The sequence below is a fragment of the Rattus norvegicus genome, chromosome 5 (genome assembly GCF_036323735.1).
Source record: "Rattus norvegicus strain BN/NHsdMcwi chromosome 5, GRCr8, whole genome shotgun sequence".
In the NCBI taxonomy this organism is placed as follows: domain Eukaryota; kingdom Metazoa; phylum Chordata; class Mammalia; order Rodentia; family Muridae; genus Rattus; species Rattus norvegicus.
The window spans coordinates 107,780,145-107,806,207 of NC_086023.1; the positions used below are offsets into that span (position 1 = coordinate 107,780,145).

Consider the following 26,063-nt stretch of genomic DNA (forward strand, 5'->3'; position numbering starts at 1 on the left):
AAACAAGGATACATTGACTTCTTCCTTTTCCTTCCCTCACTGCTTGCCTTACTGCTTGAAGCACTTGAAGCACTATATTGAATATGAATGGAGAGTGCAGATATCTTTGCTTTGTTTGTGCTCTTAGTAGAAATACTCCATTTTCCCCTCCATTGAGAATGATACTGACTGTGGGCCTGTCATATATTGCCTTTGTTATCCTGAGATATGGCCCCTGTATTCAATTCTTTGTAACTTTTAGCATGAAGAGATGTTGGATTTTGTCAAAAGCTTTCTCTACTTCCAAAGAGATAGATGATCACGTGTTTTTTGTTCTTGAGTATGTTAATGTGAAACATTATATTTATTGATTTATATATGTTGAACCATTGCTGTTTCTCTTAGCTAAAGGCAACTTGATCATGGTAGGTGACTTTTGCTCGGATGTGGTTTACAAGGATTTTATAGAGAACTTTTGCATCTATATACACCAGAGAGATTGTTGTATAATTTTCTTTTTTTTGTTTTTGCATCTTTATCTTCTTTCCTTTTTATATTTTATGTCAGAGTTTAAGAAATATTAATTTTAGTTCATTACTGGTCTGATAAATTTGTGTGGGAAATCCATCTGGCAGTAAGATCTTTTGATTTTTGTTTGGAAGGTTATTGCTGCTTCGATCTCATTGCTTGTTTATGTCTTCCTGGTTTACCTCTGATAGGCTGTATGCCATAAAAATTCGGTTCCTTTAGGTTTTCAAGTTTGCTGGAATACAGGGTTGTGATGTGTGCTCATAGCCCTCTGGGTTTAACTGGTGTTCATTGTACTGTCTCCCTTTTATAAACCCTAGTTTTGTTAATTTGGATCCCTTGCCTTTCTTTTCTTTACTTGGTAAAGGGCTATCAGTCTTAATTTTCTCAAAGAACCAGCAGTTAATTTCATTGATTTTTTTTTGTATCATTTCTTTGTTTCCATTTCATTAATTTCTGTACCAATCTAGGGTATTTCTGCCTGCTTCCTTCTTTGATTTATTTTTTGTCCATACCTTTCTAAGGCCTCAAGGTATTAAGGGACATCATTGAATTGCTTCCTTAGGGCCTCTCTGATTTTTCGATTTACTTGGCACCATAAGCCTTCTCTCTCATGTCTGCCTTTATTGTGTAACATGGATTTAGATATTGGGCTTTCAATTTCATTTAGTTCTGTGGGTTTGTGATTTTTTTTATTTCACTTGTTCATCTATTCATCATTAAATAATGTGCTAACTTTCCATAACAAGTTTTTGTGTTATCTATTGCTATTGATTTGAAACTTGGTTTCATTGTGGTCAGATCAGATACAAAGGGCATTTTAGATTTTTTTTTTGGTATTTTTTGAGACTGTTTTGTGTCCCAGCATGTGATCTATTTTAGCAAAAGTTCCATGGATTGCTTAGAAAAGTTTGTAACTAGTTGTGTATGGAATATTATGCAACTGTCTGTTTGGTTCACTTGATCTGGGATGTCATTTAGGTCTATTTTTCTATTTTGTTTTTGTTTGTTTATTTGTTTTTCTGGATGATCAGTTTATTAGGCAATGCAGAGTGTTATACTTGTACACTGCTAATTTGTCAGGGTGGATCTGTTGGCTAGTAGCATTTGCTTTATGCAGTTGGGTGTCACTGAATTTGGGGCATATTTGTTTAGGATTATAATGTCTTCACAGATTTTTGCCTTTATTAGTATGAGGTCAACTTCTTTATCTCTTGTAGTGAGTTTTGGTTTAACATTGCACAGTGAGTTTTGAAAGATCTCACTGATTCGGAAACATTTATTAAAATTCACATACCATAAAACTAATTCTGTTTAAATACATAGGCATAGTGTTTTCTAGGAGTCACATGCTATATCCTCCTCTAGGATGCTATGGCTCTTTGTGTCATATAGGAAAAGGAAATTTTTTATCCATTTATGTGCCTTAAAATAGTGTGTGCGTGTGTGCGTACATGTTCGTTTGCGTGCGTTTGTATGTGTGTGTCTGTGTGTATGTGTGTCTAGTATTTTTCTGCTGTATGTTTATGGATTATGTAATTACCTGTAAGTGTAGCTGTAAGTGTACCTGTAAGTTACCTGATGTCATAGGAATAGCTGTTAGTTCCTGGCTTGGGTTTTTGGGAAGGAGGAACAATAAACATGTCTGTCAGTAGAATGGTATATAACCTTGGAACTTTGTTTCCCAAGTATGGTAGAAGACATTTAACACTGTTTTGTAAAGTATGAATAACTATTTTAAACCCTCATGTTTCCCTGTAAAATAAAATTTAAGTAGGTGGATGGAGAAACCCTAAATGTCAGTTCTTATGAAAGAGTACCCAGTATGCCAAATATAATTCAAAGCTTAGTTTTATATGTCATATACAAAGCTTATGTAAGACATAGGAAAGCAAATTAATTACCTTAATTAAAGAAGATCAAAATCATAAAGAGTGTATATTTTTATTAAAATAATATATGTACTTAATATTCTGTGTACTTGGTTGCTGCATTAGTTACTTTTCTTTTGCTGTGATAAAACACCATGACCAGGGAGGAGTTTATGGAGGCTCATGGTTCCTGAGTTCATCACGGCAGGAAGGCATTACAGCTGGAGCAGGAAGCTGAGAGCCTCCATCTTGAACTGCAGATAAAAATAGGACAGTGAGCTAGAAGCCATGAAGGGTTTCACTCTCGGATCCTGTCCTCTTTAACAAGGTAGCAAAGCTGTGCCTCAAAACAGTAGTGCCACCAGCCTACTGGAACAAGTGTTAAAATGTTCAAGATTATGGGACGCTTTTATAACTCAAGCCACCAGTCTTCCTGGCCTCCATAGCCTCATGGCCATAACATAATGCAAATGCATTCAGTCCAACTTCAGAAGCACCCATACTCACTTTCTCAACGCAGTTTAAAAGTCCAATGTTCAAAGTCTCTTTGGAGACTCAAGGCAACCTCTTAACTGTGACCCCCCTTAAAAAGCAAACGGTATGGTTCTAATATAGAATGGCATAGACATTACCACCACCAAAAAAGAGTGATTCTGGAATAGTGAGGAAATACTGGACCAAAGCAAGACTGAAACTCTGTCTAAAGGGTTTAAATGGCTCCGTCCTTCCAGCTTTGCTGCCTATAGCATACATGTTTTTCTTGAACTAGTCCTATGCCCTTTGTGAAGCATCTCCTTGGTTCATGACTTTGGCAAGTCCATTATCTTGGCCTTTGTAATGTGGCCCAAGCTCCTCCTTCATAGCTTTATGCAATGGCCTCTCAGGGTCTTCAACCAGGACCTCCCCTGCCAGGAACACATAGCTTGGCTCTCAGAAGCCATGGAGTAAGATTCCACGACCCCTTTACTCTTGAATTCCTTATGTCTCTAAGGCTAGCATGTGAATCACACTGCCAAGTTCTGTTTCTAGTGTAGGTTGGACCCTGGCTTCCTGACCCCGCTAGCATATAATAAACTCAATAAAAGTAGTGAATTTATTTCAGTTTTCTAGGAGGACACAATGCCTTAGGCATTTTCTTTCACAAGTTGGAAGGTTGCTCTGAGGGTACCTATTCCAGCTAAAGGCCTCTCTTCATTGGACTGAGCTTTTTATTTCCAATTTTGCTTAAAGGGTGCTGCTTTTTTCCCCTCTTTAAACTGTACAGTATGTATGCATGTATGTATGTATGTATGTATGTATGTATGTATGTATGTATGTATTATGTATGATCTGTCTCTCCCTGTCTTGCTCTATTTAGCTATTTTCCTGCATTACTTACTCTTTAAATTGGAAACCTGAGTAATTATGTTTTATAATAAACACTCCAGAGATTCAATATTATGTTGCCTTTAAATATCCTTTGTCAAAGGAATTATACCATCGCCTTTAAGTTTAGACTCAGGCAAATTCTTAGGATATGGGCAAATGGCATTCAAAGGCTTTGCCAAAATACCACACAAGTACCCTCTAGCCATCTTTCTAATACTGTTGTTTCCTATGAAATATTGTTTCCCTCGTATGTCGTCCTCCCTAGTCCTCATGGCTCTCAGTACTACTCTCTTCCATGTTCTTAAAGATGATGGTCTGCTGATAACATTCAACTCCTTTTTTAGTCCAGAGTTCCAGATCTTCCATGTTTCTCCAAAAATGAATATGGTCAGGTTATACATATCAATACTCTGGTCTCCTGATACCAACTTCTGTCCTAGTTACTCTTCTGTTGCTGTGATAAGATACCATGACCAAGGCAATGTATAGAAGAAAGAGTTTATTTGGGCTTATGGTTCCAGAGCAGTAAGTTTGTCAAGGGGTGACCTCCAGAGGAGGGAGCTGAGAACTTGAATCTAGAACCACAAGCACCATGCAAACAGAAGAAAATTAAAGTGATGGAAGTTTTTTAACCTCAAAAATTTCCCCGAGTGATATGCATTTCCTCCAGCAAGACTATACCACCTAAACCTGCAGAAACAATGGCACCAACTGAGGGCTAAATGTTGTGATGCTTGAGACAATTGCTGACATTTCTCATTCAAACCAACAAAGTAGAAAAGTCAGATTGTAGAGGATACTCAGAAAAGATTAAAAATTATAATGCTGTGTATACAATTAAATCATACATAGTGTGAATATGAGCATGCTATACATGCTTTGTGACTTCCTGACTATGTGTGAGGATCACACATGTACATGTGAATGCTTTACATGTCTTACATGTCTGCAGCACATCTGTGTGGAGGCCAAGGGTTGACACTGGATGTCTTCCTCTCTTATTCTTCACCTTAAATATTGTCAGGATTCCTTACTTGAACCCAGATAATTGCCATTTTAGCTAGGCTGTCTATGCTGCTTGCTTTTGAGATCCTGTCCCTTCTCCAGGAGTGTCAGGGTTACAGTTGGGTGGGGTTGTTATGCCCACCTGGTGTTTACATGGATGCTGTAGACTGGAATTCTGATCCTCATGCTTCTACGGAAAGTGCCTTTCTGAGCTGTCTTCACAAACCACTCACTTGTTTTAAACTAACAGTTTGTCAGGGGCACCATACTGTTTTGATTGTCTGTGTTGGCATCTAATTGAATGAACACATGGATATAATATAAGTAATGAATTTAAGATTGTGGGATATACTGATTTTAGTTATTACTATTACTGTTATTTTTATAGAACACATTTTGATAAACGAATTCTTAGTCTTTGCAGTAACTTTGTTAGTGACTTGTCCTCCTACTCTTTTTCTTCCCCCTGGCAGGTAGACAATTATATTAAAAAATATTTGGGTTGTGAAGAAGCATTTTTCTACACACAATAACTAGTTAAAAATACACAAGCAGTTTAAACAAAAAGTTTTTATTTTAAAATTGAATGGAGGAATAGTAAAGCTAGTGGGAGTTTGGGGCAAGTAAGATGACGAAAGTGATGGAGGGCTTGTCCTTGTCTACCTTTACCATGAGTCCCAAGGCCAGTTTTCATTTCTTTCCTGTTCCTCACCTCCCCTCTGGTGTCCCCTCTCCCCTTCCCATCTTCTCTCTAATGCTCCTTTCCATGGCAAGTAGACTCTTGTTCTCCCCCTTGTTTACTAGCAGCTGCCGCATGTTTTCTCTGAAGGCCCCTTCCTCACTGCTGTAGCACAGATGTTTTTCTGGTACTTTCTGAAGTACTCAATTGCCTTGTAAGTTGTTGACAATAATTTCACATGGCATCAATAGCTCACTGAGATTTGTGGAATTTTTATGGAAATTAAAATTTGAACTTACAGTATTTGCTAAAGAGCAACTTGGTTTTGTTTTGGTCTTAAACAACTTGGGCATAAGGTGTCAGCATTTATGATTTGCAGTGAACAGTTCATTAAAGGAGAGGTCTGCAGGCTGCTGTGCCTGTGAGAGAAAATGCTTTCTTTAAAAACTATTTATTTATTTATTTATTTATTTATTTATTTGTATGAATGTGCACCTGCATGAGTCTAAGTACACCATGTGTATGCAGGCGCCCATGGAAGCAAGAACATGTACAATTCCCTGGAACTGTGAGTTATATTTGTTTGTGACTCAGCTGTTGTGGGTGCTGGGAACTGAATCCAGATCCTCTGCACGAGTAGTACGTGCTCTTAACTGTCGAGCCATCTCCACAGCCCAAGATTAAATGACTTCCTAAGGGACAGGCAGCCACGGTTAGTCTAAGTTTTCACAGAACTTTAATTTCCCCTGCCCTCCTCACAAGTCTGAATCTACATGAGGTCACTCTTTACTCCCTCTCCATTGTCCTTTTCACTTTGCCTCTCTACCCTATAAAAGGATGCTGATCTCTACTCATTGTCAGAGCTTTCTGGTTCTTCACTGTAACCTGCGACAGTGCCAGGACACCAGAATACGGAGAATGTAAAGAAGTAGTTTTAAACTAAGGCACCATCTCTACTGACATCATTGCCGTTTCTGAATTTTTAACCCTTTCTGTCTAATGACTACTTTGTAATATTGCAGTATATTTATGTCTTAATTGTGTGACCATTGTGCAGCTCGATTTAAGAGGCACCTGAGTCTTATGGTGTTAGAAAATGAACATTCGTTTTGATTTATGTACACATCTTTATGGTGGGGACACTGGACGGGTGATCCATAGCGGGCTTTCACCCATGAAAATGCCTTTGGATAAAACTGAGGAGGAAGTGGGATGGAGATCCTGGTTCTTAAAGGAAAAGATGACAAAATATACCTTTAGTATTTTAAGCACTTTTAGGCATTTTATATTTTTATATTCTATATTCTATTCAAATATATATGTATATTTTATAAAATGGGTAATTGTAGATCCTGCAATGACATTTTACCTTGCAGTATAAACATAGTAGATTATTTTAACAGTTGTATATTAAACTGACAGTATTTACTATATATTAGCAAATAAGTCTGTCACATCCCTCAAATTCATAATATTGGATGCCAACTTGTGAAAAGTTTTGAAGACTGTCAGAAACTGCATGAGCACTCACTGCCTCAGTGCCCTATTGTGCTGCAATAACAGCTGTTCCTGTACAGTCCAGTCGGGATACTGGAAATTGCAAAGCCCTGGCAATGTTGGGTGCGTGAGTGCCCTTCCACGTCATCTCCCTCACAGTCACATATCTGACATCCACTCGCTTCTCATGTGTTACTCTATGTCTAATGTGTGACGTGTGCAGTTACTTCTCCCCCGGAGTTCTGTAATGCCTGTTCCTGTATCACGCGCTGCTACCAACGAGCTTCTCAGGGTATGAAGCATATTCTAACCGCCACTGTTTCCTCTTCTCCCTCTCGCCAGTGTCCGAGCTTGGTATCGGGCACACAGCACTTGTTCAATTTGTCCTCCTAAAACTGATGAAACATAGACGACTGATTTTGAGCCTTAGGAAAGCACTAGCTATTCTTAACTTGTTTTCCTCCTTTGGGTTTACTCTCATCCGACTTCAGTGAAAGCTTTTTCGTAGAGTATTTACTCTATGTGAATAATTTAAAAACGTTGCTATTGCCAAGTAATATAAAGAACTATTAGAAGTTTGGGAGATTTTTTAAAACCTTTTAGTGGTGTTTTTTAATTGTATTTATCTATTAAACATGTTAAACATTTAGTCTGACTGAAAGAAATGGCTTAGAAATTATAATATTCTCCTCTTTAAATTCCAGTGTGAGAGTAAAAGCTTTGGTATTATCTTCATGCCTCTTGTATATGAAGAGTGTAATTAAAGTCTGAGTGAGTCTTAGAATTCATGGTCAAATTGACTTCTTTATGGGATAGGGAGCATACAGTTTCCCATGATTAGAATCCTTCTGGTGAAGTCTAGAGCTTATTGCTCCACCTATACTTTCCCACCTGTTTTGAAATTCTAAGAAATATCTACTAATGCAGTTTAATATTCTTTAACTCAAAATACAGTTTAAGTTCCTTCCTTCCCCTCCTCCCCTTCTTGTTCATTTGCATTTTTGAGTCAGGTGTTACTATGTAGCCCTTGCTAGCTGAGAACTCCCAGTACATACCAAGTTGGCGTTAAAGTGTGAGAGCTACACGTCCTTTCTTGTTAGGAGTTACCTCACCCATGAGCTGACCAACAGTCATTAGGCTTTGCACCCCACCTGCTGGACCAGTCACTGTGTGATGAGAAGGTGCCTTCCCCGCAGAGGCTCATGCGTGTGCTACTTTCAAGGGCTACTCTAATTGCTTGTGGAGCTGTCTCTAAGTAATAATCACTGAGATCCCAGGCACTGGGGAACTGTGGCTACCCGGCCCCATCCAGTCCACTATCTGTTTTTATAAATAAAAGTCATTTGGACTATAGGCATACCTATCTGTGTAAATGGTGTTTTGGACTGTTTTCAAGCTATAACGGCATAGTCCAGTAGCCATGACAATCATACTTGGCCAATGTGTGACTCTTAAATTCTGAAATACTAATCTTCTTTCCCTTGCAGAGAAAGCCGTATGGTAGATGGCAGTCATTTTTTATTTATTCATCAACAAATTTGTGGGGAAACGCTGTGCTGGATGGAAAAAAAAAACCTTGTTGCATTTGTAAAATTTTATTTGAGGAAACATTTTTTAGTTTGATTCCCTGGATTTTTCAAACTGATAAAAAACTCAGTTCCTAAAGAAGCCTGTTAATTTTCCTCCTCGGGCACTAGTAGGTAATAGATTTTTGTTCTTAAACCAATCTTCCTAAGGAAGAGATTGCATCTACTGGAGGGGGCAGTGGTTGTTTCGTTGTTATTAGGGAGTTACAGAGAGCCCTGTCTGTGTAAGTCAGCCACTCCTAGCATTAGCTCTGTGTGTATCAATGGGGTGCGGGGGAAGAATCACTTCCATTGGACAAAGAATCACCCAAGGTTTGGTTAGTCGTTATTGCTTATTTAGAAATATAGTTCTGTAATTTCATCTTTTAAAGTTATTTAGGCCCAATAGATGTATCAGCGCATCATCTTTTCAATGTGTAATTGTTTTCTACACTATTTTTGGAGGCTCTGAAGTGACTGCTTAACTTATCAAATATTTGTATCATATAGCACATCAATTTTCAATATGAAAACTTGGACCATACTTCTCAATGTGTGTGCTTATTATAGTCTTCTATTTTAAAACTGAAGTGAACAATATTTAAATTGCTTGATCTTTTTTTGGGGAGGGATACATTTTTTAAAATATCCAAGAGTGGTCTTTAACTCACGATCTTCCTATGTCAATACCTAGAGCATTGGGATTTATAGGCGTGTGCTATCGTGACCAGCTCTAGGTAGATAGGTACTTTGTTCATGTCTAGTAAAAACTTAATTTCCATTGCTTTCAATTCTTTATCTTCTGGACAACCTTACTGCAGTTGTTGTTGGGTTCTTTCTGGGATGTGGATGTGGGTAAGGAGGTCTTAAGCTATACTGATTGGATTTCTACTTTCCTTTGTCACCTTGAAGTCTTACCTCCATTAAAGAAAAAAAAGACAACCAGGAAGAAATGGCCTTAAAAAACTCAGGGTGAGGAGGTGGCTTTGCAGGTTAAAGGGCTTTCCTTGCAAACCTGATGATCTCGGCTTTATCCCTGTATCCCACAAAAAGCAGGATGTGGTGAGTCGCATCTGTAATCTCAGAATTCCTGGTAAGCAGTGACAGGAGAATCTGCTGGAAGCTTGAGGGCCAGCTAGTCTGGAGTGTACAGAGCAGCAGCAACAGGGGAGACTCATTCTCAGCAAGGTAGAGGGAGAGAACCAAGTCCCCAAATTATCCTCTGACCTCTACGTGTGCACTGCAGTGTAACACACCCACACACAATTGAACACATTTTTTACCATGGCTTTTGTATCAAAAGAGTATGTACCAAGATAATTAGTTCCAATTAGAGTCTGGCATCACTGAAAGGTGAGCGTGCTCAAGGTCTCCTCACGCCTCTTGCTGTTCCTGCAGAGAAGTCGCTTGACTGTACATTAGAAGGATTTGTCCTTACAGGAAGGCATTTCAGGAAACCTGCAGTTTCTCACTCTGGGGAATAGAAAAGCAACTTGATTAAAATCTGCCTGGCTGAGCTATGTGTTATAGTTGTACCATGTGGTGCTCTGGTGGGACTCCTGACAGAGGGAGTGGAGATTGTTTCTGATTCTTTTGCCGCTCTTAGGACCCCGTGCTCCCATCGCATTGCCGTAGTCAGCCTTAATATGAGTGGGGGTGCCTAGTCTTACTGCAAATTGATATGCCATGTTTTGGTTGATATCCCTTAGGAGGCCTGCCCTTTTCTGAAGGAAAACAGGAGAAGAGTGGATGGAAGGGACTAGGCAGAGAGAAAGGAGGAATAAAATATATGAGTGAATAAATAAGTCAAAAGAAGTGGGCCTGGCCCCTGAGCTGGGAACCCCTCCCTTGACAGTTTAGTAGGTTAGTGTGTTTGATGAAAGGCTCTCAGCTCTTGCTTGTGTAACCTGAAACTCTTCCACCTCTTTTCTTTGGGTATCAGAATGCTTAAAGGTGCATTTCAAAATGCTCACTTGTTTCTCTGAGCAACTTTGGAAATGGGACAGTGGTGTTGGGGCTTGTTAGTAGAATATGGAAGAAGCAAATAACTTTTCATCAGTTAGTCTTGGTGGGATTTAGAAATGTGCATCTGCGGTCTTTGCCATGAACAGAACAAAGGTTGAACAGATGTAAGAGAGAGATCATTGGAACGACTGGCCTTTAGATTGTGAGAGACTTAGGAAGCCACTCTGCATTCGTAGTGATTTGTGTTTCTTTCCCTACATCCCTGCCTTCCTGATTAACTAGTCTCACACAGTAAAGCATTGAAATTGCATAAATAAACTCCTGTTAGCCATTTTAAGAAATGTTTATGACCTTTAAGCCCATATTATTGGGGTGAGAAAGAGTGCTTTGCCCCCATTGTTTCTGTCCCACCGATTGTGTGTCTTTCGCTTCCTCTTATCCCTGCTTTTTGTAGTGTAGCAGAAGCATCCTGTTTTATGAATTGTGTGTGCTGAATTGGCTTAAGAGGGCTTCCCTATGTGATGACGGCTCAAGTCCTTTAATTGTAAAGGCAGTTTCTTTTACCTTCATTATGAAAAGGGCACACGAGGCATTTTTCATAGTCTAAAGGTTTTTATAAAGCTTTCTCCCTGTTGGAGTAGCGAATCAGGACAAAAGGAGTAGGCTGCTCTCAGGAGTTTCTAGAAATAGCTTTTGAAAGTAAGATTAGGAGATAGCGCTCTGTTCTCCATGCAGGAACAAAGTAATTTCGCAGCACAGGAATTAAGAGCGAAAGCTCCTGTGCTCCTGGGGTTTGTTGGTTTCCCCCGTTGCTTATATAACGGCAATAACCATCTTTTTCGTCATGTGAAGCACATTTGTATGCAGTTGTCTCCATGCGGCCTTTACTGTCACCCTCACTCTATCCAAAGAGCAGGTGTTACTAGTATTGTTTTCATTTTGCAGCTGGGGAAACAGACAGAGAGATTAATGGCTTTGCCATAGTCACACAGCTATGAAATGGGAAAACCTGGGGTCCCCTCCTCTAATCCCGCGTCCCTTCAGCACCTCACTTTACAGTCTCCTTAATCTTTACTCTCAGTGTTGCTACAATTGTAGAAGAGGAACATGGGAAAAGTATCATTCTTTCCTTACCAATAAAATATGCATAATGAAAGCACTTAGAATGGGATGAATCACTTCTCAGACAAACTCAATGAGACATCGAGTCATTTGTGTGTAGGCATTAACTTGCTGTCTGCATGCAGTTCACAGGTACCGTGCCTGGCTTGATTTTATGTACTTACTTTTTCCTGCTCTCTCCCTTATTATTGAATGGTGGATTTAGCACTTCTGGATGGCACTTTCCTCTTACGATTTTATTTCAAAATTGTCTGGTTTGTTAACTCTGAAAAGTCTGTTGTTGTTTTAAGCTGCTCCTTGACAGGTAGTATGTGCTTTCTTCTGACTAGCTTTGAAGATGGCGTCTGTGATTCCATCATTTAACAATCATAGTATTAACAGCAGCAGCAGCAGCAACAGCAACAACAACCTTTTATCTTAACAGGGAAGCTAGAGGTTTATGTTTTTATTGACTCTGGGTATTCTTAGCCATTATTTCTTTGATGCTTCTTTTCTGTTCCTTTTATGACCCTTAGTGTCAAAATGCTATGGAGAAGGTAAAAAATAATATGGAAAATATATTAAGTAGAGCGGAGCAGTGTTCAGTGAAAAGTGCAAATACATGGCACAACATGATGGACCGTGAGTAAAATAAATAATAAATAAATAAAATAATATAATGAAAATAATAAAATAAATAAAAGAAGCTGGCTATGAAAGAGCACATGCTCTTGGCTTCCACTTATAGGAAAAGTTGAGTACAGGCAAATCTGTAGAGGTCGAAGTTAAAGTTCTGGGTCCTCAGTGTGGGAAGGCTCGGTATGGAGAGTAAGAGTGAGCAGTGATTGGAGGAAGGGGGACAGATGGTTTCATACTGATTCTGGTGCTCAGGGAACTCTGTATATGTGGAGATCGCTTACCTAGGGCAATTATATGTGGATATGTGGATTATTTCTTTAAAAAGGTCTCGTTAAAACTAATGCAGAATGTTGAATTCTTTCAGCTCAGTCTTCTCTCATCTGAGCTGCTTACTGATGTCACTTAAATACAGGTACCCAAACCAGCCCTGCTGCCCTGCTAGTGACCAGCTGTGAGTTTTATTCAGCTGTCAGGTTTCCTGCTCCCGTTCCCTTCCAGGTCCCCTTCCCATCCCAGGAGTCCACATGGAGTTTAGCTTGCATGTTCCCTAACTCTCCTCTAACTTTCCTGGGTGCTTCTATCCCACTGCCTTCTGTAACCCCGACTTCTAGAGATTCTTGCCAGTTATTTGGGAACACATTCCCTAATTTAGGCAAATGTGCTGACTCTTCATTATTTGGCAGGAATATTTCAGAACTAATCTTCTTGTCTTGGTGTATCGTGCCACAGGAGATGTGTCGTATATTTCATTACTGTTAATGTAGGCATCGTTCCTGTGTTAAAGGTGATTTATGCCACATTTCTCTACTGTAATCGCTGTATTTCGTTCATAATTAACAGCTCTCAGAGGAGATCCCTTGACGCTGTGCAGTTTTCTTGTTTGCCCTGAAACTTGTGCACCAGATCTGGCACCTGTCCGTAAGGGCCAACTTCGACAGTGAATCGGGTGGCATTTACCTGGTGGCAGCTTTGTTTTCATTGCTTCTACATTTATCAGTTAGGATTCTTCTATAAGGAAGGGCTGCTTGTTCTCCCATACCCATATATTTTTTCTCCATTTTGTATCAGTGAGTACTGCTACAATTGTAATCTAATGAGTGACATTGCTACTTATTAAAGTTGTTCAAGCGCTGACCATTCAGAGCACTTTCAGATTGGTTACTTTGTTGTTTTCACAAGCCCTACCCTGTTGTTGAGCCCCCCTTTCTGGTATAACCAGCAATGCTTTATATCCTAGACTGAAGTTTTCAGTGCCTCAGCCCTGCAGCCAACCAGGGCCATTCTAAGGTTAAACTCCCTTTGTAAATACTGCTCAGCATTTTGGGGGTGGGGGAGGGGGATGGGCAGCCTTTTCTATTGCAGTATTGGATACTTTAGATAGTCAACTTAGAAGAAAACTGTTTTATCTTTCTTCAGACTCATGGGGTATTTATTTAGTTCATGACTGACTCGTTTGCTTTTGGGTCTGTGACAAGGAACATCATGTTGGGGATGATGTGGAGACAGTCTTTTCCTCTCATGGCAGAGGAGTGAAAAGGTGAAGAAGGAAGAGAGCAGGCCCTAACATCCCACTCTCAGGACGGGATTCCTAACTGTAAACTCCCCAGTTGCCCCATTCTGGGGCAGTTCCTTTGACATTGGATATATGGGAGATGATTCAGATCCAAAGTATAGAACTAACTTTGACCTTTATATTTTATACCCCTTATTTACTTGGATTGGAGTTAGGGTAACTGACTGTTGGATTAATGATGCCTATCATTACAGTGAAAATTTTTATTACATTTTATTTATTTTGTGTGCATTCATGTGTGTATGCATGTATGTGAGTTAGTGTGCATGTGTTTTAAGGTTAGAAGACAACATCTCATTGTTTATTATCTTTTTCTATCAGGTGGGTCCTGGATGTTAAATTAAGGTTGTCAGAGTTTGACAGCAGGTGCCTTTACCCTCTAAGATGTCTTACCAACCCATTTCTTTTAAAACTTTTTTCTTTTAAAGAAAATGTCCCATGTAGCCTAGGCTGACATCAGACTCCCCATGAAACTGAACAAATAACCTTGAACTTATGATCCTTCTGTCTCCATCCCCTATGTTCTCTGATTACAGGTATGTGTGACCACCAGTTGTAATGAAAACATTCTTCTATTTATTATTATTATTATTATTATTATTATTATTATTATTATTTATATGGCGTGTATATGTGTGTGTGTATGTGTGTGTGTGTGTGCATGTGTATGCATAGTGCATTTGTGGAGCTCAGAGGCAAATTTATGAAGTCTGGATGTGTTTTCCACCTCTAATTGAGTTAAGGGGCTCCAACTTATATTTTGAGGCTCTATGCGGCAAATGACAACTGTCTGAGCCATCTAGCTGACCCTCTATTCTAGTTTTTAAATTCCTGGACCTTTAGATTATTATTATTTTTTATTTTTTTTTATTAACTTGAGTATTTCTTATATACATTTCAAGTGTTATTCCCTTTCCCGGTTTCCGGGCAAACATCCCCCTCCCACCTCCCCTTCCTTATGGGTATCCCCCTCCCAACCCTCCCCCCATTGCCGCCCTCCCCCCATAGTCTAGTTCACTGGGGGTTCAGTCTTAGCAGGACCCAGGGCTTCCCCTTCCACTGGTGCTCTTACTAGGATATTCATTGCTACCTATGGGGTCAGAGTCCAGGGTCAGTCCATGTATAGTCTTTAGGTAGTGGCTTAGTCCCTGGAAGATCTGGTTGCTTGACATTGTTGTACTTTTGGGGTCTCGAGTCCCTTCAAGCTCTTCCAGTTCTTTCTCTGATTCCTTCAACGGGGGACCTATTCTCAGTTCAGTGGTTTGCTGCTGGCATTCGCCTCTGTATTTGCTGTATTCTGGCTGTGTCTCTCAGGAGCGATCTACATCCGGCTCCTGTCGGTCTGCACTTCTTTGCTTCATCCATCTTGTCTAATTGGGTGGCTGTATATGTATGGGCCACATGTGGGGCAGGCTCTGAATGGGTGTTCCTTCAGTCTCTGTTTTAATCTTTGCCTCTCCCTTCCCAGCCAAGGGTATTCTTTTTCCTCATTTAAAGAAGGAGTGAAGCATTCACATTTTGATCATCCGTCTTGAGTTTCGTTTGTTCTAGGGATCTAGGGTAATTCAAGCATTTGGGCTAATAGCCACTTATCAATGAGTGCATACCATGTATGTCTTTCTGTGATTGGGTTAGCTCACTCAGGATGATATTTTCCAGTTCCAACCATTTGCCTACGAATTTCATAAACTCGTTGTTTTTGATAGCTGAGTAATATTCCATTGTGTAGATGTACCACATTTTCTGTATCCATTCCTCTGTTGAAGGACATCTGGGTTCTTTCCATTTTCTGGCTATTATAAATAAGGCTGCAATGAACATAGTGGAGCACGTGTCTCTTTTATATGTTGAGGCATCTTTTGGGTATATGCCCAAGAGAGGTATAGCTGGATCCTCAGGCAGTTCAATGTCCAATTTTCTGAGGAACCTCCAGACTGATTTCCAGAATGGTTTTACCAGTCTGCAATCCCACCAACAATGGAGGAGTGTTCCTCTTTCTCCACATCCTCGCCAGCATCTGCTGTCCCCTGAATTTTTGATCTTAGCCATTCTCACTGGTGTGAGGTGAAATCTCAGGGTTGTTTTGATTTGCATTTCCCTTATGACTAAAGATGTTGAACATTTCTTTAGGTGTTTCTCAGCCATTCGGCATTCCTCAGCTGTGAATTCTTTGTTTAGCTCTGAACCCCATTTTTTAATAGGGTTATTTGTTTCCCTGCGGTCTAACTTCTTGAGTTCTTTGTATATTTTGGATATAAGGCCTCTATCTGTTGTAGGATTGGTAAAGATCTTTTCCCAATCTGTTGGTTGCCGTTTTGTCCTAACCACAGTGTCCTTTGCCTTACAGAAGCTTTGCAGTTTTATGAGATCCCATTTGTCGACTCTTGATCTTAGAGCATAAGCCATTGGTGTTTTGTTCAGGAAATTTTTTCCAGTGCCCATGTGTTCCAGATGCTTCCCTAGTTTTTCTTCTATTAGTTTGAGTGTGTCTGGTTTGATGTGGAGGTCCTTGATCCACTTGGACTTAAGCTTTGTACAGGGTGATAAGCATGGATCGATCTGCATTCTTCTACATGTTGCCCTCCAGTTGAACCAGCACCATTTGCTGAAAATGCTATCTTTTTTCCATTTGATGGTTTTGGCTCCTTTGTCAAAAATCAAGTGACCATAGGTGTGTGGGTTCATTTCTGGGTCTTCAATTCTATTCCATTGGTCTATCTGTCTGTCTCTGTACCAATACCATGCAGTTTTTATCACTATTGCTCTGTAATACTGCTTGAGTTCAGGGATAGTGATTCCCCCTGAAGTCCTTTTATTGTTGAGGATAGCTTTAGCTATCCTGGGTTTTTTGTTATTCCAGATGAATTTGCAAATTGTTCTGTCTAACTCTTTGAAGAATTGGATTGGTATTTTGATGGGGATTGCATTGAATCTGTAGATTGCTTTTGGTAAAATGGCCATTTTTACTATATTAATCCTGCCAATCCATGAGCATGGGAGATCTTTCCATCTTCTGAGGTCTTCTTCAATTTCTTTCCTCAGTGTCTTGAAGTTCTTATTGTACAGATCTTTTACTTGCTTGGTTAAAGTCACACCGAGGTACTTTATATTATTTGGGTCTATTATGAAGGGTGTCGTTTCCCTAATTTCTTTCTCGGCTTGTTTCTCTTTTGTATAGAGGAAGGCAACTGATTTATTTGAGTTAATTTTATACCCAGCCACTTTGCTGAAGTTGTTTATCAGTTTTAGTAGTTCTCTGGTGGAACTTTTGGGATCACTTAAATATACTATCATGTCATCTGCAAATAGTGATATTTTGACCTCTTCTTTTCCGATCTGTATCCCTTTGATCTCCATTTGTTGTCTGATTGCTCTGGCTAGAACTTCAAGAACTATATTGATTAAGTAGGGAGAGAGTGGGCAGCCTTGTCTAGTCCCTGATTTTAGTGGGATTGCTTCAAGTTTCTCTCCATTTAGTTTAATGTTAGCAACTGGTTTGCTGTATATGGCTTTTACTATGTTTAGGTATGGGCCTTGAATTCCTATTCTTTCCAGGACTTTTATCATGAAGGGGTGTTGAATTTTGTCAAATGCTTTCTCAGCATCTAATGAAATGATCATGTGGTTCTGTTCTTTCAGTTTGTTTATATAATGGATCACGTTGATGGTTTTCCATATATTAAACCATCCCTGCATGCCTGGGATGAAGCCTACTTGATCATGGTGGATGATTGTTTTGATGTGCTCTTGAATTCGGTTTGCCAGAATTTTATTGAGTATTTTTGTGTCGATATTCATAAGGGAAATTGGTCTGAAGTTCTCTTTCTTTGTTGTGTCTTTGTGTGGTTTAGGTATAAGAGTAATTGTGGCTTCGTAGAAGGAATTCGGTAGGGCTCCATCTGTTTCAATTTTGTGGAATAATTTGGATAATATTGGTATGAGGTCTTCTATGAAGGTTTGATAGAATTCTGCACTAAACCCGTCTGGACCTGGGCTCTTTTTGGTTGGGAGACCTTTAATGACTGCTTCTATTTCCTTAGGAGTTATGGGGTTGTTTAACTGGTTTATCTGTTCCTGATTTAACTTCGATACCTGGTATCTGTCTAGGAAATTGTCCATTTCCTGAAGATTTTCAAATTTTGTTGAATATAGGTTTTTATAGTAAGATCTGATGACTTTTTGAATTTCCTCTGAATCTATAGTTATGTCTCCCTTTTCATTTCTGATTTTGTTAATTTGGACGCACTCTCTGTGTCCTCTCGTTAGTCTGGCTAAGGGTTTATCTATCTTGTTGATTTTCTCAAAGAACCAACTTTTGGTTCTGTTGATTCTTTTTATGGTCCTTTTTGTTTCTACTTGGTTGATTTCAGCTCTGAGTTTGATTATTTCCTGCCTTCTACTCCTCCTGGGTGTATTTGCTTCTTTTTGTTCTAGAGCTTTTAGGTGTGCTGTCAAGCTGCTGACATATGCTCTTTCCTGTTTCTTTCTGCAGGCACTCAGCGCTATGAGTTTTCCTCTTAGCACAGCTTTCATTGTGTCCCATAAGTTTGGGTATGTTGTATCTTCATTTTCATTAAATTCTAAAAAGTTTTTAATTTCTTTCTTTATTTCTTCCTTGACCAGGTTATCATTGAGTAGAGCATTGTTCAATTTCCACGTATATGTGGGCATTCTTCCCTTATTGTTATTGAAGACCAGTTTTAGGCCGTGGTGGTCCGATAGCACGCATGGGATTATTTCTATATTTCTGTACCTGTTGAGGCCCGTTTTTTGACCAATTATATGGTCAAGTTTGGAGAAAGTACCATGAGGAGCTGAGAAGAAGTTATATCCATTTGCTTTAGGATAGAATGTCCTATAAATATCCGTTTACTATTAAGTATCCGGAATACTATTATTGTGTGAGGTGCAATGTGTGCTTTGAGGTTTAGTAAGGTTTCTTTTACGTATGTAGGTGCCCTTGTATTTGGGGCATAGATATTTAGGATTGAGAGTTCATCTTGGTGGATTTTTCCTTTGATGAATATGAAGTGTCCTTCCTTATCTTTTTTGATGACTTTTAGTTGGAAATTGATTTTATTTGATATTAGAATGGCTACTCCAGCTTGCTTCTTCTGACCATTTGCTTGGAAAGTTGTTTTCCAGCCTTTCACTCTGAGGTAGTGTCTGTCTTTGTCTCTGAGGTGTGTTTCCTGTAGGCAGCAGAATGCAGGGTCCTCGTTGTGTATCCAGTTTGTTAATCTATGTCTTTTTATTGGGGAGTTGAGACCATTGATGCTGAGAGATATTAAGGAATAGTGATTATTGCTTCCCGTTATATTCATATTTGGATGTGAGGTTATGTTTTTGTGCTTTCATTCTCTTTGTTTTGTTGCCAAGACGATTAGTTTCTTGCTTCTTCTATGGTATAGCTTGCCTCCTTATGTTGGGCTTTACCATTTATTATCCTTTGTAGTGCTGGATTTGTGGAAAGATATTGTGTAAATTTGGTTTTGTCATGGAATATCTTGGTTTCTCCATCAATGTTAATTGAGAGTTTTGCTGGATACAGTAACCTTGGGTGGCGTTTGTGTTCTCTTAGGGTCTGTATAACATCAGTCCAGGATCTTCTGGCCTTCATAGTTTCTGGCGAGAAGTCTGGTGTGATTCTGATAGGTCTCCCTTTATATGTTACTTGACCTTTTTCCCTTACTGCTTTTAATATTCTTTCTTTATTTTGTGCGTTTGGTGTTTTGACAATTATGTGACGGGAGGTGTTTCTTTTCTGGTCCAATCTATTTGGAGTTCTGTAGGCTTCTTGTATGTCTATGGGTATCTCTTTTTTTAGGTTAGGGAAGTTTTCTTCTATGATTTTGTTGAAGATATTTACTGGTCTTTTGAGCTGGGAGTCTTCACTCTCTTCTATACCTATTATCCTTAGGTTTGATCTTCTCATTGAGTCCTGGATTTCCTGTATGTTTTGGACCAGTAGCTTTTTCCGCTTTACATTATCTTTGACAGTTGAGTCAATGATTCCTATGGAATCTTCTGCTTCTGAGATTCTCTCTTCCATCTCTTGTATTCTGTTGGTGAAGCTTGTATCTACAGCTCCTTGTCTCTTCTTTTGGTTTTCTATATCCAGGGTTGTTTCCATGTGTTCTTTCTTGATTGCTTCTATTTCCATTTTTAATTCATTCAACTGTTTGATTGTGTTTTCCTGGAATTCTTTCAGGGATTTTTGTGTCTCCTGTCTATGGGCTTCTACTTGTTTATTTATGTTTTCCTGGAATTCTTTCAGGGATTTTTGTGTCTCCTCTCTATGGGCTTCTACTTGTTTATTTATGTTTTCCTGGAATTCTTTCAGGGATTTTTGCGATTCTTTCAGGCATTTTTGCGATTCCTCTCTGTAGGCTTCTACTTGTTCTCTAAGGGAGTTCTTCACGTCTTTCTTGAAGTCCTCCAGCATCATGATCAAAAATGATTTTGGAACTAGATCTTGCTTTTCTGGTGTGTTTGGATATTTCATGTTTGTTTTGATGGGAGAAATGGGCTCCGATGGTGCCATGTAGTCTTCTTTTCTGTTGCTTGGGTTCCTGCGCTTGCCTATCGCCATCAGATTATCTCTAGTGTTACTTTGTTCTGCTATTTCTGACAGTGGCTAGACTGTCCTATAAGCCTGTGTGTCAGGAGTGCTGTAGACCTGTTTTCCTCTCTTTCAGTCAGTTATGGGGACAGAGTCTTCTGCTTTCCGGCGTGTGGTTTTTCCTCTCTACAGGTCTTCAGCTGTTCCTGTGGGCCTGTGTCTTGAGTTCACCAGGCAGCTTTCTTGCAGCAGAAAAGTTGGTCTTACCTGTGGTCCCGGGGCTCAAGTTCACTCGTGGGGTGCTGCCCACGGGCTCTCTGCAGCCGCAGCAACCAGGAAGACCTGTGCCGCCGTTTCCGGGAGCTTCAGTGCACCAGGGTTCCAGATGGTCTTTGGCTTTTTCCTCTGCCGTCCGAGATGTGTGTGCAGAGAGCAGTCTCTTCTGGTTTCCCAGGCTTGTCTGCCTCTCTGAAGGTTCAGCTCTCCCTCCCACGGGATTTGGTTGCAGAGAACTGTTTATCCGGTCTGTTTCCTTCTGGTTCTGGTGGTGTCTCAGGCACAGGGGTCCTGCCGCTCCTGGGCCCTCCCCCACGGGAGCCCAGAGGCCTTATACAGTTTCCTCTTGGGCCAGGGATGTGGGCAGGGGTGAGCAGTGTTGGTGGTCTCTTCCGCTCTGCAGCCTCAGGAGTGCCCCTAGATTATTATTTTTAAAGTTTGCCGCTTCTTTTCTATTATGTCATGTTCTTCCATTGGACTGTAAACAACACATCATCCTTTCTTTTATGTGTTTTTACTTTTCCTTGTTTTCTTATACTAGGGCCTGAGAAAGAAGTCCTCTGCTTTTGGCAGTTCACACTCATCATAGGCTCTGTCACTGGTTAATTTTATTTGTCATTGTGAACTCATTTCTAGGTGGCCCTGTTTTTTTATATTTATATGCAGAACTTTGGGGTATACATTTGAGACTTCTTCCAGAGTGTTTGAGGTGTCCCAGCTTACTGCTATTTCTGATATCACAGTCCTTGTCCTCTGGTTTTGTAATCCAACCTCTAAACCAGGCATGGTTCTTCCAGGTGCTGGTCTTTGAGTGGGAGTCTCAATTCTGACTCCTCATCTTTAGTAGGATGAAGTCCACGTCTCCTGTTTGTATGTGAATGCTCAAAAAGAGGTTGATAGGTTGCAAAACTGACTTCATAAAATACACATATCCATATGCAACTATATAACTATTTCTGGAATTCGGTATCCCCATCCTGCACTTACCGCTTCTAAAGTCAACTACATATTGTAGAAATTAAAAGAAGTCAGTTTGGGTAGTAATTGTCAGGACTATAGTCTCAGCATTTGGGAAGCTGAGGCAGGAGGATTGCCACGAGTTCAGGACCAGCCCAGGCTACATAGGAAGTTCCTGTCTCAAGAGCAAAACAAGGCAAAACACAAAGCAAAAAGAAGTCAGTTTGTAACAGAGACAGATTAGTTATGGGTTAATGAACAGCAGAGACAGAATAAACCAGCGAAAGCCAGACTAACCTGAAACAGCTTGACAGGCTAACCAACCAAGAGGATCCTATCTCTGCAAGGTCCAAGGAGAGCCATAGAGCATGGAGGTGTTAGGCCAATGATGGCACATCGTCTTGAGGTCAGTTCTGTCATATCCAGTCACGAGTGGTTTAGGCTGGGGAGGTCGGAACACTAGGGAAAGCTGCTTTGCCAGGCTCTCTTTGCTCTTGTTTTTGGGTATGCCTTGCTTACATGTAAGGCCCTGCTGTATGTAAAGATTCTAGAATGTTCTCTCCTAGTTTATGAAAAGAGTAGCTTTATAGGCATTATTTTTAAACTTTTTAAGTAGAAGAGAAAATTAAAATTTTTTTCCTGAGCTGTGAATGTTCTTTCTCCTCACTCAGAGAGGACTGGCTCCTTGTGTACAATTGATGACTGGAGTTTCGTCTATCCTGCTAGGTCATCAACATGCCATTGCAGCGTGAGGCATACCTTTTCATGGTGTATGGGTTTATAGAACTTTTGAGTGAAAGCCATTGTCTGACCAGCCTCACACTTCAACGCACTCTTCCCTCCTGTCTGTAGGATAGTTCTCTGTTACATCTTCCCAAGGATCTTAGTCAGGCGCCTATAGGATATCTCGTTTTCACCAGTTTACCCAGTTCTTAATTGTGGTGAATGTGCCCTCTTCCAGTTTCCTCCTGTGTTGTTTGGCTTTGCTTTGATCCAGGCTGTTAGGTTCCAGGCGTCTCAGTTTCTAACTCAGGTCCTGAGTTCTTTTTGTAATGAATTAAAGAGATGATCATTTTGATCATCCTTGTTTGTCATTCTTAGATTTGTTTGTGTGCTTGGTGTAGAATTTTAAAATTTTTAATTATTTTATTTTTTGACATTATTATATTGCTATATCATTTACCCTTCCTTTTCCTCACTCCAAACTTTCTCATATATCCTTCCTTGCTTTTTTAAATTCATGGTCTATTTTTTCATTAATTGTTGTTATATACATATTTGTATATTTTTATACATATGTATTCCTAAATACAGAAATGTGATTCCCATACCCTACACTGTAGAAGAGGTTGATAAAAGATTCTAAGAAGAAGAATAGGAAGTTTGCTGTGAGATTGTGTCCCCTCGAATATCAGAGAAAACACCCATATTCTCTCGCTAACTTTGCTGCAAGCAACAAGAGACCTGCTAACATGGTGGTGCCCAAGGTCAGCCCTATACAAAGAACTACTGGCATCTAAGGAAAGCTGAGAGTGGGAGAAATAGTCTCCCCCAAGAAGGAGCACACTGAGTGATTATCCAATTCAGAGTCATCACCCCAGTTCTTTTAATTCTTTGTTCTCACCCTTAGATTTTTATTCCTGCCCCTCAGTGTAGTGTTGCCTTTAGTACTTGATGAAGACCAATAATGTGTTAGGCCAGTGAAGGGCAAGAATCAGGCTACATGGTCATTGTCTTTTAATACCTTAATATCTAGTTGAAAAGACAATTTCCATACACAAAAATAGCAAGCAATGCCAGTGTATAATTACATGCTAAACCAAGAGGCACAGCAATTTAAGTGTTAGAAGTTGAAGGGGAGAAAGGAGGAATAGAAAGAATTTCAGGAGAAAACCTTATTTAGGAAGTTTGATTTAAAACAGGTCTTGAATTAACCAAGATTGGCATTAGATAGGCATTTAAGGTAAGGGGTAAGCAGGGACAATCTGTGAGTTTACTGAGCAGCTCCTTTACCTCAAGGAATGGTTAGAAATAGAAATGTGAGGAGGAGGGAAAGCTGCTGGCCACTTTGACTTGGGCTATAAGATCACCACATGAACTTTAGCTAAACGAGATTTCCTTATGGAGTTAAGACTCATTTTATATGTTCCTCAGCTCTGAAATCTCTGATTTGTTTTTCCTTAAACTTTGGTCCAAATCCTTTGGTGTTCTAGGAATTCTGTGATCCACCTGCTCTCCCAGCATGCTTACTTTTTGTGCCAACAAATGGTTTTTCATGCTTGGCTTGCTATCTTGTGGTGCATCTGCACGACTTCCGCCCATTTCTTCTCTAGGTCAATTTCAAGCCTCACCATCATCTCTTGACACTCAGTGGCAGGATCCCTACCCCCGACATTTCTTTCCTTCTTAGGTTCCTCTTTCAGCTCTTTTATATCTAACAGAGTTGTAGTCATGCCAAGTAACTTAGGATCATGTGTTTCACTTCCTTTCTAATACGACTTGATAAATTCTTCAATAGACTGACCTGCATTTTATTTTGTGTTTCCTTCTGGTTTTGTGTACTGCTTTGGATATGTGCCTTTAGCTTTGTGGGTAGCGACTAAGGAATTACATCTTTTAAATTTATATTAGTTAATGTTTTGAAACACCTATTACTTGCAATACCACAGTTGCATTTTTCTTAATGTGCTTACTATCATACCTTGCCCATAGTATTCCTTTCTTAGTACATATTTGTTAGATTCAGATCATGGAGTAGATTCCAAAACACAGGACGTGTGTGTGTGTGTGTGTGTGTGTGTGTGTGTGTGTGTGTGTGTCTGTCTGTCTGTCTGTCCATCTGTCTGTCCGTCTGTCTGTTTTTCATGGAAAGAAGGAATTAGAGCAAAAACCATAAATCCAAGTTTTTCTAGAGGCATTCTTTTTGCTCTTATTTCCAGCCATTTCTTTTCCTGGGGGGTGGTGGTGGTAATTCTTAATCTGTCTCCTTAAAGCATATATTACTCATGCATCTTTGACATGTCTGCAATTGTGATTTCGTGTAGCTCTTCCTAAATAATTTATATTTGTACATAGAGGTAAGTTGTATATATTAACTGAAGCACAACAGAAGAGATGGACATTTAAGAAAAATTAATCCTGGTTAAACTTATTGGCCCTTTGTTGGCACTTTTCTTGTCTGTGTCTTAAAATTTTAATAAAATATCTATCAGTGGAAATAATCATCTGTCACAGCTCAAATTAACATTAGGAAGACATTTGAATAACTATAAAATCAGATATTGTGATGACTTAGGAACACTGGTCTAGGAAATTGGGACATGTAATGTAACATTTGTGTTTGCTTCCAGAGTTAACAGCCTGTTAATCCAAGAGTACTTTAAAAATATTTAAATTATTTATGATAAAATTATCTTATCTCCTTAACATTTTTGTAAGGCAAAATTGGCTGAGAAGTTTTTGAATCATATATGTATTACCCTCATTCCCAATTTTCTGGATGGGGTTTCTTACTTTTATCTTACCTTTTTTTTGGTATGTTTCTGGAAGTACATTTAAAAAAAATAGGTACACATATGTGTATATACACATATAAAAGCTGGAGTTGATGTATGTAGGGAGCGTGTGTGTGTGTGTGTGTGTGTGTGTGTGTGTGTGTGTGTGTCATGTATGATATTGTCTTTATTGTGACAAATACCCATGAAAGTGACTTTAAAGGAGATGCTTAGTTTTGCCTCCCACCTGCAGAAGCTCCCCCTCACTGTTGTTTTCCTGTAGTTTTGGGCCCTATGGTAGCATACCATGGCAGAGAGGACCGGATCATCTCATGGTAGTATGAGGGGGATGTAGGGAAGAGTGGGAGATGGAAGGAAGACCACCAAAGACAAGATACACCTTTCATGAGCATAGCCTAAGTGACCCACTTTCTCTAACTCTTGCAACCTCCTAGAAACCTATTCAGTTGAGAACTTCTGAATGGATTAACTCATTGATGTGGTTAGCACACTCGGGGACTTCACTGTCCAAGAACTTTATGAGCTGCACTTCAAGCTTTGATGTGGGGTTGGTGGGATGCCTGATATTTAAACCATAATGGGAATTGTTTAGTAACTGAAATGTAGTTGTTAAAAAACAATTTTGTGAGGTAAGTTGCATCTTCAACCATTTAAATTGATCTAAAACTTTCTTTTTATGTCTACTACCTTATAAAATCTTATCTCCTAGCAGTGCCCTTATTTCTTTCTTCTTATATTAGCAGAGAGCACTTCCTGCCACTCTGCAGTACTGGGGATTGAGCCCATGGCCTCCTCTCTGCTAAGGAATCCTCTCAGTGAATTATCCTAGTAACCTTCTCTCCTCTCCTCTCCTCTCCTCTCCTCTCCTCTCCTCTCCTCTCCTCTCCTCTCCTCTCCTCTCCTCTCCTCTCCTCTCCTCTCCTCTCCTCTCCTGTTTGTTTATTTATTTATTTATTTATTTTTAATTTCTGTTTTGAGACAGG

General features: G+C 39.6%; 1 protein-coding gene across 5 annotated transcripts in view; it reads left to right on the top strand.

The window, feature by feature from the left end:
• Positions 1 to 26,063, top strand: part of Focad (focadhesin) — a 321,997-nt gene that overhangs the window by 169,656 nt on the left and 126,278 nt on the right. The gene's annotated exons all lie outside the window — the stretch shown is intronic.